Raw genomic sequence first — 10,000 nt, forward strand, 5'->3', positions numbered from 1 at the left:
TGTGGGTCTTCGTCTACTTTTATTAGTCCTTCTTCCCATGCACTCTTTAGCCACTCGTCTTCACTGGTTTTCAGATATTGCCCCAGTGCTCTGTTTTCGATGTTGACGCAGTCCTCTATACTTAGTTGAGTCCTCTCCCTCCTTCCTTTCGTGTTATGTATAGTCTGTCCGTATTTGCTCTTGGGTGTAGTGCTTTGTTGCTTTATTGTCATATGTTTCCTGGTTTTCTGATTCAAGATGATGCTGCGGGAGTTCTGCCCTTCGTCGTCCATTCCACTATTTCCTGGCGCTTTGTATCTGATATTACTGGCATTGCCCATGTGTTTATGGCTTCTATCATATTTCCGGCGTTTGAGTTTTGACTTGAGTATCGCCTTGAGTCTCTGCATATATTCTTTCCTGATCGTGTCCTTCATCTCTTGGTGTTTTATATCCTCTCCTTCCATTATTCCCAGGTATTTGTATCCTGTCTCTTCTATGTGTTTGATGTTGCTCCATCTGGTAGCTTATCCCTTCAGTTCTCGTTACTTTGCCCTTTTGTATGTTGACTAAGGTGCATTTTTCTATTCCAAACTCCATCCTGATGTCCCCAGATACAATCCTTACAGTCTGGATTAGGGTATCTATTTCCTTGATGCTCTTACCATACAGCTTGATGTCGTCCATGAACATCAGATGGTTGATTCTGTTGCCTCTTTTCTTGAGTTGGTACCCGGCATCCATCTTCTGTAGTACTTTTGTCATTGGAATCATGGCTACTACGAAGATTAGTGGGGACAGTGAGTCGCCCTGGAAGATCCCTCTCCTGATATTAACCTCTGCCAGTCTTATTCCAGAGCTTATTATTATTATTATTATTATTATTATTATTATTATTATTATTATTATTATTATTATTATTATTATTGTATCAGACAATGAACTACATTCATATGGAATAAGCCCACTACAGGGGCCATTGACTTGCAATTCAAGCTTCCAAAGAATATGATGTTCATTTGCCCGAAGTTACAGAGTATAATAGTAAATACAGAAAGAAAAACAAAGTTATTAGAAAAAAATGAATGAATAAAATGATGAAGAAATCCATAAAAATATACAAAAAAGTTAGTAGAATTCAAAGTGAATTATTCAGAGTTATTGAAAAGGGGAAAGAGACAGCTTAATAAATTGAAAAATGAATTAATAAAGATTGGGATAAAATTATTAAATACGAGGTGAAGTCTGTTATGGTAGCAGTGTATTATATCTTCACTTGAACTTTCGACGTTCTAATTGCACAACATCTTCGGGGAGAGATAGTCTGTATAAACTGGTAAAACAGTCTGAAGTTGTATTTAAATATTTATATTTTTTCTGTGTTGTCATACCCTTTAACTTGAACCAGTCTGTAGTTATATTTTCTTATTTATATTTTCTCTTTATTGTCATACCCTTTAATTTGAACCAGTATGTAGTTATATTTTCTTGTTTATATTTTTTCTGTATTGTCATACCCTTTAATTTGAACTAGTCTGTAGCTGTATTTTCTTATTTTTTTTCTGTATTGTCATACCTTTTAACTTGAACCAGCCTGTAGTTGTATTTTCTTATTTTTTCTGTATTGTCATACCCTTTAACTTGAACCAGCCTGTAGTTGTATTTTCTTATTTTTTCTGTATTGTCATACCTTTTAACTTGAACCAGCCTGTAGTTGTATTTTCTTATTTTTTCTGTATTGTCATACCCTTTAACTTGAACCCGTCTGTAGCTGCATTTTCTTATTTATACTATAATTGTTTCATATACCTTTAATTTGAACCAGGCTTTAGTTGTATTTTCTTATTTTCTTTTCTGTATTGTCATACCCTTTTATTTCAACCACTCTGCAGCTGCATTTTCTTATTTATATATTTTTTCTGTATTGTCACCCCGTTTGTTTGAACCAGTCTGTAGCCGTATTTTCTTATTTTCTTTTCTGTATTGTCATACTCTTTCATTTGAACTAATTTTCGCGCGCTAAAGGTAGAGAGAAAGTGGGAAAAATAAACACTGTCAGTACGAGCGAATTCTTCCCGAGCAAAGAACACACATTCTCTGCGCAAAACCTGGTATTTAATATCCCTAGGCATATTCATCTCCGGGCGGGTTGGAGAACTTACCATTGTGTACTTGTGCAATGCATGTCGAACAAAACCCAGGCTCATAGATTTCAGATTCTAGCTTCTTTTTTCTTCTTCTTCTTCTTCTTTTCTTTTCTTCTTCTTCTTCTTCTCTTTAACATTTTTTTGAGGCTGAAAAAAAAAATCAAATGAAAAGGACATCATCAAAGAATCCACGGAGCCGTGTTGAGGATGAGGATGATGATGTCGGATGTTTCCAGGTCTCTCTCTGCCCTCGTCTCTCTCGTCGCTCTCTCTCGTCTCTCTCTCTCTCTCTCTCTCTCTCTCTCTCTCTCTCTCTCTCTCTCTCTCTCTCTCGTCCAACGGCGTGGACGTCACGCTTTAACATCTCGTTTTAGGCGAAGCTCTCGCCTCATTATTTTGTCTTGTCATTTCAATGACAAAGCCTTTGATATATTATCTGTTTATGTGGTGGCCGTTTCTTGCTATTTCTTCCCTTATTCTGTACGTTAAGTAATGAATTGCAAATGTTTCTTAAAATAATATCAATTGGGTCCATTCCAGAAGGATTCTTCGAATATCCTTTTATCCTTTCTCATTAATACTTGAAGAATCTCCACCAAAACAAACCATTTCAACAACCCCCAACAAACTTCCCCAACTACCCCAACAAACCTCCCCAACAACGCCTAACAAACTTCCCCACAAATCCCCAACAAACCTCCTCAAGAAATCCCCAATAACCTCTCCAACAAACACCCCAGCAAACCCCAACCTTAAAATCTCCAACAACCTCTCCCCAAAAACAACCATGTAATAAATTTTCCCAATAAACTCTCAACAAATCCTTAACAACCTCCAACAAATTCCCTCAAGAACTCCCAAATAAACCCCACCTTGAAGTCCTCAACAACCTCTATAACGAAGCCACCTCCAGCAAACTTCCCTTCCCCACCAACACATTAGAATCTCTGGGTGGAGTTTTCTCCATCCTCTTGCCAAATGACTTCGGATTAGCATTTACTCCCCGGAAATGAGACGTTGATAAGCCTCATTATTTTCAATCCCTGCATTGTGTTTCCGCCTTTATGTCCCGGGGGCGGGAGGCCCCTTTTGGGCTGCTCCGAATTTATGAAGATATAAAAAAGACGGATGGAAGATGCTTCAATTCACGTCTTCATTCCGAGTGCAAATAGCCAGCCAGTGCTTGGCCGATTAGCGTTGATCTCTCTCTCTCTCTCTCTCTCTCTCTCTCTCTCTCTCTCTCTCTCTCTCTCTCTCTCTCTCTCTCTCTCTCTCTCTGCTGTACCTGACTTCCTTGAATTCATACCTTGACCTCAATCCTACAGCCTTGGTGACCAGGCCCCTGGAAGCAACACTAGGGAAAATTCTGGCCCTGGAAGAAATAGGGGAAAATACTGGCTCTTTAAGAAATAGGGGAAAATACTGGCCCTGGAAAAAATAGGGGAAAATACTGGCCCTGGAAGAAATAGGGGAAAATACTGGCCTAAAAATAAGGAAACGGCCTTTAGAAACAGGGGGGGGGGGGGATAATGGCCCAGGAAGAAACAGAAAAAAAAAATACTAGCCTTGGAAGAAACACGGAGGTAAATACTGGCCCTGGAAGAAACACGGGGAAAAAAATTAATGGCCTTGGAAGAAACACGGAGGAAACTACTGGCCCTGGAAGAAACACAGGGAAAAATACTGACTCTGGAAGAAATACGGGGAAAAAATACTGCCGCTGGAAGAAACACGGGAAAATATATTGAAAGCAATTTTTCTTGAGATAAGAATATTGGATTTTTTTTTATTTGATTGCTGAATGTCTTACAAGGTTTGCTCTTTTTCCAGAGCAAAGTCTTCTTTGCAATTTGCTGGAAAAGTACGAGAAACAATTTTCCTTACGAGAGTAATACTGATGATTTTAAAACGCTGAATATCCTACTACTTTTACTATTTTTCAAGAGGAAGGTCTTCTTAACAATTGTCTTTACCATCTTACTTGTCGACAGCAGTTTTTACTTATTTTAGACGTGAATTGATTTAACATATCGTTGATGCATTTATTTTCCCTTATTTTTCAGGGATTAAACTCTGTTTTTCGTTTTGTTACATTACTTGGTATCCAGGCTAATAATTCTATGCTAGATTACTCTTCGAATTGATAAGAGATTAAATTTCTCAGAAGTGGTTGATCTTTTATTGCTTACGTATGTTAGAAGAATTGGCCTTCGTGTTTTATCATGAGTCAACGAAAATATCAATCACTATTAGGATTGAAGTTAAGCATTCTTTGAGCGTCTCTGCTTAGACTTACATTTCAGCCAATATCAATGGTTATTTTTAGGCATATACCATAATGCAGGGGATAATTTTTTTTTATTTCTATTCTTCGAATCACTGACCCCAAAATCTGTGACGCTGCAACACTGTTGGTAACTGATTAAGGGGGATTACTTGAACGAAAGTGAATGAGAGTAGGCATTATGCAGATAACTTCCATAATGGTCTTATTTTGAATGAAATAAGTTGGATTTACTTTTTTTATTTATTAGCCGAAACTTAAAGCATATAAAAGTAAATACTATTAATTTACTTTAAGTTTCAGCGAATAAATAATAAAAAGTAAATCCAACTTATTTAGTTCAAAATAAGACCATTATGGACGTTATCTGCATAGTGCCTACTCTCATTCACTTTCGTTCAAGAAATCCCCCTTAATCAATTACCAACAGATTGCAGCGTCACAGGTTTTTTGGGTCAGTGATTCGTGGAATAGAAATAAAGAAAATGATCCCCAGCATTATTTTATGCCTAAAAATAACCATTGGCATTGGCTGAAATGTAAGTTTATGCAGAGACGCTCAAAGAATACTTGCTTAACTTCAATCCTAATTGTGATTGACATTTTCGTTGACTCTGAATATAACACGAAGGCCAATCCTTCCAACATACGTAAGCAATAAAAGATCAACCGCTTCGGAGAAATTTAATCTGTTATCAATTCGAAGAGTGGTGTAGCATAGAAATATTAGCCTGGATACCAAGTAATGTAACAAAACGAAAAACCGGTTTAATCCCTGAAAAATAAGGGAAAATAAATGCATCAACGATATGTTAAATCAATTCACATGTAAAATAAATCAAAACTGCTGTCGACAAGTAATTTGGAATGAAGTAAGGATGGTATATATATATATATATATATATATATATATATATATATATATATATATATATATGTATATGTAAGGCCTAGGTTTTGATTAATAATATGCGTTTCTCTGTGACCTATGGAATGTGGAGAACAGTGCAGAGGTAACGACCTGAGAGTAGCTGATCAATGAGGTTTTTCTGGGGTGGACGTGAGATAAAAGTGCTTAGTTCAGGAAGTCAATGTACGACAGTTTATGAACTCTTCTCAAAGTGCCTGTGGGAAAACTGGTTGTAGCCAGTAATATGAGGCGTTGTCCGAAGTGTGCATTCGTGTGTGCGTGTGCACCTCTTCTCTTCATAATGTATCACTAGCCAAGTCTATGGAAAGACTTGCACAGCGATTCGTGGGAGGAAGGCAAAGCCACGATGGCGGGTGCCAAAGATGTTTTTTTTAAACAGTGAGTGATATTCCGGTTGGGAATGGGTAAGTGTTACCTTTACTTTAGCCAAAAGGGATGGCTTGTTTGATATCTTGTAAGATGTTCCATTTTTATTAACTTTGTCTTTAAAACTTGCTGTGTGTACTTACCGGATGGTTCTGTATCTTTGAAACAGACGGATCTGGAATACCCGGGGGACAAAAGAGTTCCCGGAGGGGTGGGATGGACTTTTGGGTGACTTGACAATGTACTGTTTTGAGTTAGTCTGTAAGACTGGATTACTTGGTTAATTGATTTATTTATTCTTGTAAATAAACGTATGTTATGATGCAACTCTCTCATTTTCGTTACCTGTTAGAATGGAGAGAGAGAGAGAGAGAGAGAGAGAGAGAGAGAGAGAGGGGGTGATTGCCGGGAGAGAGAGAGAGAGAGAGCCTGTGTGTGTAATAGGGTGTGTGGTCTGCCTTCCGTTTCGTGTCCACGCTTACCTTATGAATAACTTGGGGGAATAAATCCCCATGTTTACAGTTGGTGGCCAAGACTGGGTAAGAGGGGATATAAAAATTATTTTCTTGCTTTTCTATGCCTAGGAACGCCAATGTAGAGATGTGGCCAGTTAGAAAATAAAAGGGTAGAGAAAATATCCGTCCGTGGGGCTGGGGGGATGAGGAAAAGAATTTCTATTAGGGTCATCAATTTGCCCGTACCGAGATTCTTCAGGGCGGAGTCGTGAGACAAGCAACTCAGTCTAGTTCATGAGTGACGGTTGCTAGGGGTCATCTCCGCCGATCGCGTTTGTATTGTGCGACGAGATTTACGTATTCTACGAGAATTTCGAGTTCTTTTTTCCCATTATGGAGTGGTGAGTGTTAAACTATTGTTTATCAAAGGGAGAGGGTTTTGTTTCAAATATTTCAGGCTTATGGGATTGGTTCAAGAGGTCAACAATTTTTCTTGTCTTTGCCCCATAGTGACGTGTTTTCTTATTTGCACGTGTTTTATAAATTAAGACGTATTTGTTTTAAACACATAAGAATGTATTAAGGGGTGTATTTTTCTATGCATGTGAACTGTGCTTGGATAATCATATCTGGCTTAAAAGACAGAGCGGTCACAATTTTTTATCGGGCTCAGCAACATTTCTGCAGAGAGGCGCGTTGCATTGCGAGGGTATATTGGCATCCATCGGGGGATAGTGGCATGGAAGGTACCACTAGCCTCCTCGAGAGATAGTGCAGGGATGGGCACTAGTGTATACCTTGGGAAGGGGTCCTCAGACACTGTTCAAGGGGAGATGGGGGGTATTACTGGTATGCCTCGGCTGTTCTGCCGCTCGACTGAGGGGTTGTTCTCACGGGGGGGGAGAAAGTTTTTTTTTCTCAGTGTGGGTGAACTCCCCCTTTCCTTTTTTTTTTTTTCTTTGTGTTGATGGTCTGGCCTTGACCATGAATGCTAAGATGTCAGCTGATTGATAAGTTGATGAAGTGAAATGCCGTGGAGTCTTTTTTTTAGAAAAGAGATTTTTTCTTTTCCGAAAATGAGGGGAAAGTAGTTAACATGCACGGGATGTGTTATATGTTTCGTTGTGCCTTGAAAGACACAAATATAAGGGTGATACACAGATTATTTTTTTTTTATTGTGTTGGAGAAATTACTTTGAAATGCCGATGATTGGTGTTGTATCTGTGTTTGTGTTGGCAATGGTGTTATGTCATGGGTGTTGGCATGCTGGAGAAATGTATGTCATAGGATTCAGCAATACTGTTGTAAAAATGCTATTTGAATTGTTTCACCTTTTACTTGAAAATTTTTTTTTGCAAGAGATTTATTGCTGTGGAGTTATTATTATATTATTAATAATTATACTTGAGATGTGTCACGGGAGGTTTACTTAAGTATAATTATCATTACGGGAGAATTGTTTTACGAGAGATTTGAGATATTTCATGGGAGATTAGTTGATAATTATTACAGATAATTATTCAAGGAGAATTATTACAATGAATTAATGGGAGAAGTCTTGTGTTAATTATTTGTTGAGTTTTTGTAACTTTGGAGAATATTTTCAGTGATTCACGGGGATGAGTTTTGCTGAATCTTGATGAATCTGACTGAATCTTGGTGAATTGTGTTGAAACTTGCTGAACTTTTGCTGAATTTTTGGAGAATGGATAAGCATTAACATTGGTGATATTTTTTGTACTGATACTGATGATTTTGAGGATAGCAATTTTTTTTGGGTGATTTTGTGATAATGATATTTCTGATACTGATTTTGTTTTTTTTTTTTTTTTTTTTATACTATACGTGGGTGCCATAATGCTGTCAAGGGAGGTGAAATCTTTTTGAATATGGGAGGAACTAACAACAACATTATTTTAGTTTTTTTCTTTTTTTATGAGTTCAGCAGATAATTGCTTGACACCGAGTGAGTTACGGGAGATAGTGAACAGTGCCGTTGATTTTTCTTTTCTCCTTTTTTGGAAATTAGCCATCGCTGACACAAGTTTTTTTTACCAAGGGTGAATTTGAATTTATTTTTTCTCTCCAGTTGGTGTGGATATTTTTTAATGTCTCAGTTCATGACTTAGAGTCATTGTTCGGGAACGTGTTCGTGTTTTAGCTATTTGATGCTATAGAGAAATATATGGGAGAATTTTTGCACGTTTTTTGAACTGCATACGTAATGGCACTACATTTTTTCTCTGGATATTTATGTTCCAGAAATTGTGAGTTTTCTTGCACAATACCTTGGTTGTATTTGTGACCATCTTTGTGAGAGATAGGAAACTTGGTTAAGTTTTTCTAGTGGCTTTATGTCGTAGTGCATATGGAGAAGTCTTGGCTAAGACACTGTGAATTTGGATGTTCTTGTACAATGACTTGTGGCACGTTGGTGGTTTTTTTTCTAGAATTTTCTAGACAGTTTTATTTGCCGAGTTTTTGCCCTTTTTTTAGCAGTTATGCTAAATGGAGAGAGTTTTTTATAGTTTTTTACTAACATTGAGTTTATTCTCTGGAGTGAATTGGAGTTTAGAATTTAGTTATAATTGGAGGTATATATTATTTTGGAGTTTATGATTTGAGATATATATAAGGGAGATATATTTTTGGCCATTTTTGATATTTGCCAATGTGATATGAGCTATGTTTAGTTCAATTATTTTGCAGCCATCTCTGTTGCAAATGGAGACACATTTTTTTGGAGATTATGGGGCAATATTTGTAGTGTGTGAGTTAGTTGCCTTGAGTGCACATTTTTTGGAGATATATTTTTGAGCCTTGTTTTGTTCCACTGGAGTTATTGGGGAAATAGAGGTAAATCATATGTATTTGCCGAAATAGAGGTGATTATTCTCTATTCCTGGAGTGGTGTCTTTTTTTTACTGACATGTGGCTATTAGAGAAATAAGAGAATATATAAGGGGGTTGGTTTAACAATGGAGGAAATATTTTATTACCAGAGTGGTGTTATTATTAATATGGTGTCTCATAATGGAGTTGAATTAATCTTGGGCGGGTGACCCTCCCTTTTTTTGTGGTTATGGGAGTTTTTTCGAGTCAAGAGGAGATTTCTGAGGTTCTCTTTTTTTGATTTTCGTGTCTAGAGAGGCGAATGCATTACTGCATTACGAGTCCTATGGATGTGTGTGCATTTTTTATGTTCACAAGTGTGTTATTCTTGGAGAAATATAATTTGGGACAAAGTCATGTTGAGAGAATAAGTCTTCGAGACAAATTTTTGAACACATTAGTCATATCCTGGAGTTAATTCTGTGAAATGTGTCTGTTAGACCTTTTTCTAGAGAATCATGAGTTTCTAAACTTATGTGTCTGACTAGACAATTTTTTATGCTACTGTTTGATCATGCGTCCGCGAGGCGAGGTTTTTCTCTGCTGACAAGCGGATGTGATGAGCGCTATGCTTGTTTCTTTCTTCTGATGGTGACAGATCAGAATTTTTTGCAATATCTGGAATGTTGGCTTATAGCATTTCACGAAAGCGCATGTGTGAGAGTTTTGCTTTTCTGGCAAATTCCGGGGCTTTACATGGGGAAAACGCGGGAGTTATGCATATTATACATGTATTATGTATTTTGTGATTGGGGAAATCTACTTGTGGAATTATTTTTTTTTTATTTATTTTTCTTCCTTTTCCTTGAATAAAGATAATAAGTTGGGGGATTGAGCTTAAGTAGCATTTCTTTTTGGACGGGAGATTTGATTTTACCGGAGATGTGATTTTTCTGGGGTTGTTACTTAAGTAATGGGAGTTTGACATTATGTCTCATTGTGATT

Source organism: Macrobrachium nipponense, chromosome 32 (assembly GCF_015104395.2).
Source record: "Macrobrachium nipponense isolate FS-2020 chromosome 32, ASM1510439v2, whole genome shotgun sequence".
NCBI lineage: Eukaryota > Metazoa > Arthropoda > Malacostraca > Decapoda > Palaemonidae > Macrobrachium > Macrobrachium nipponense.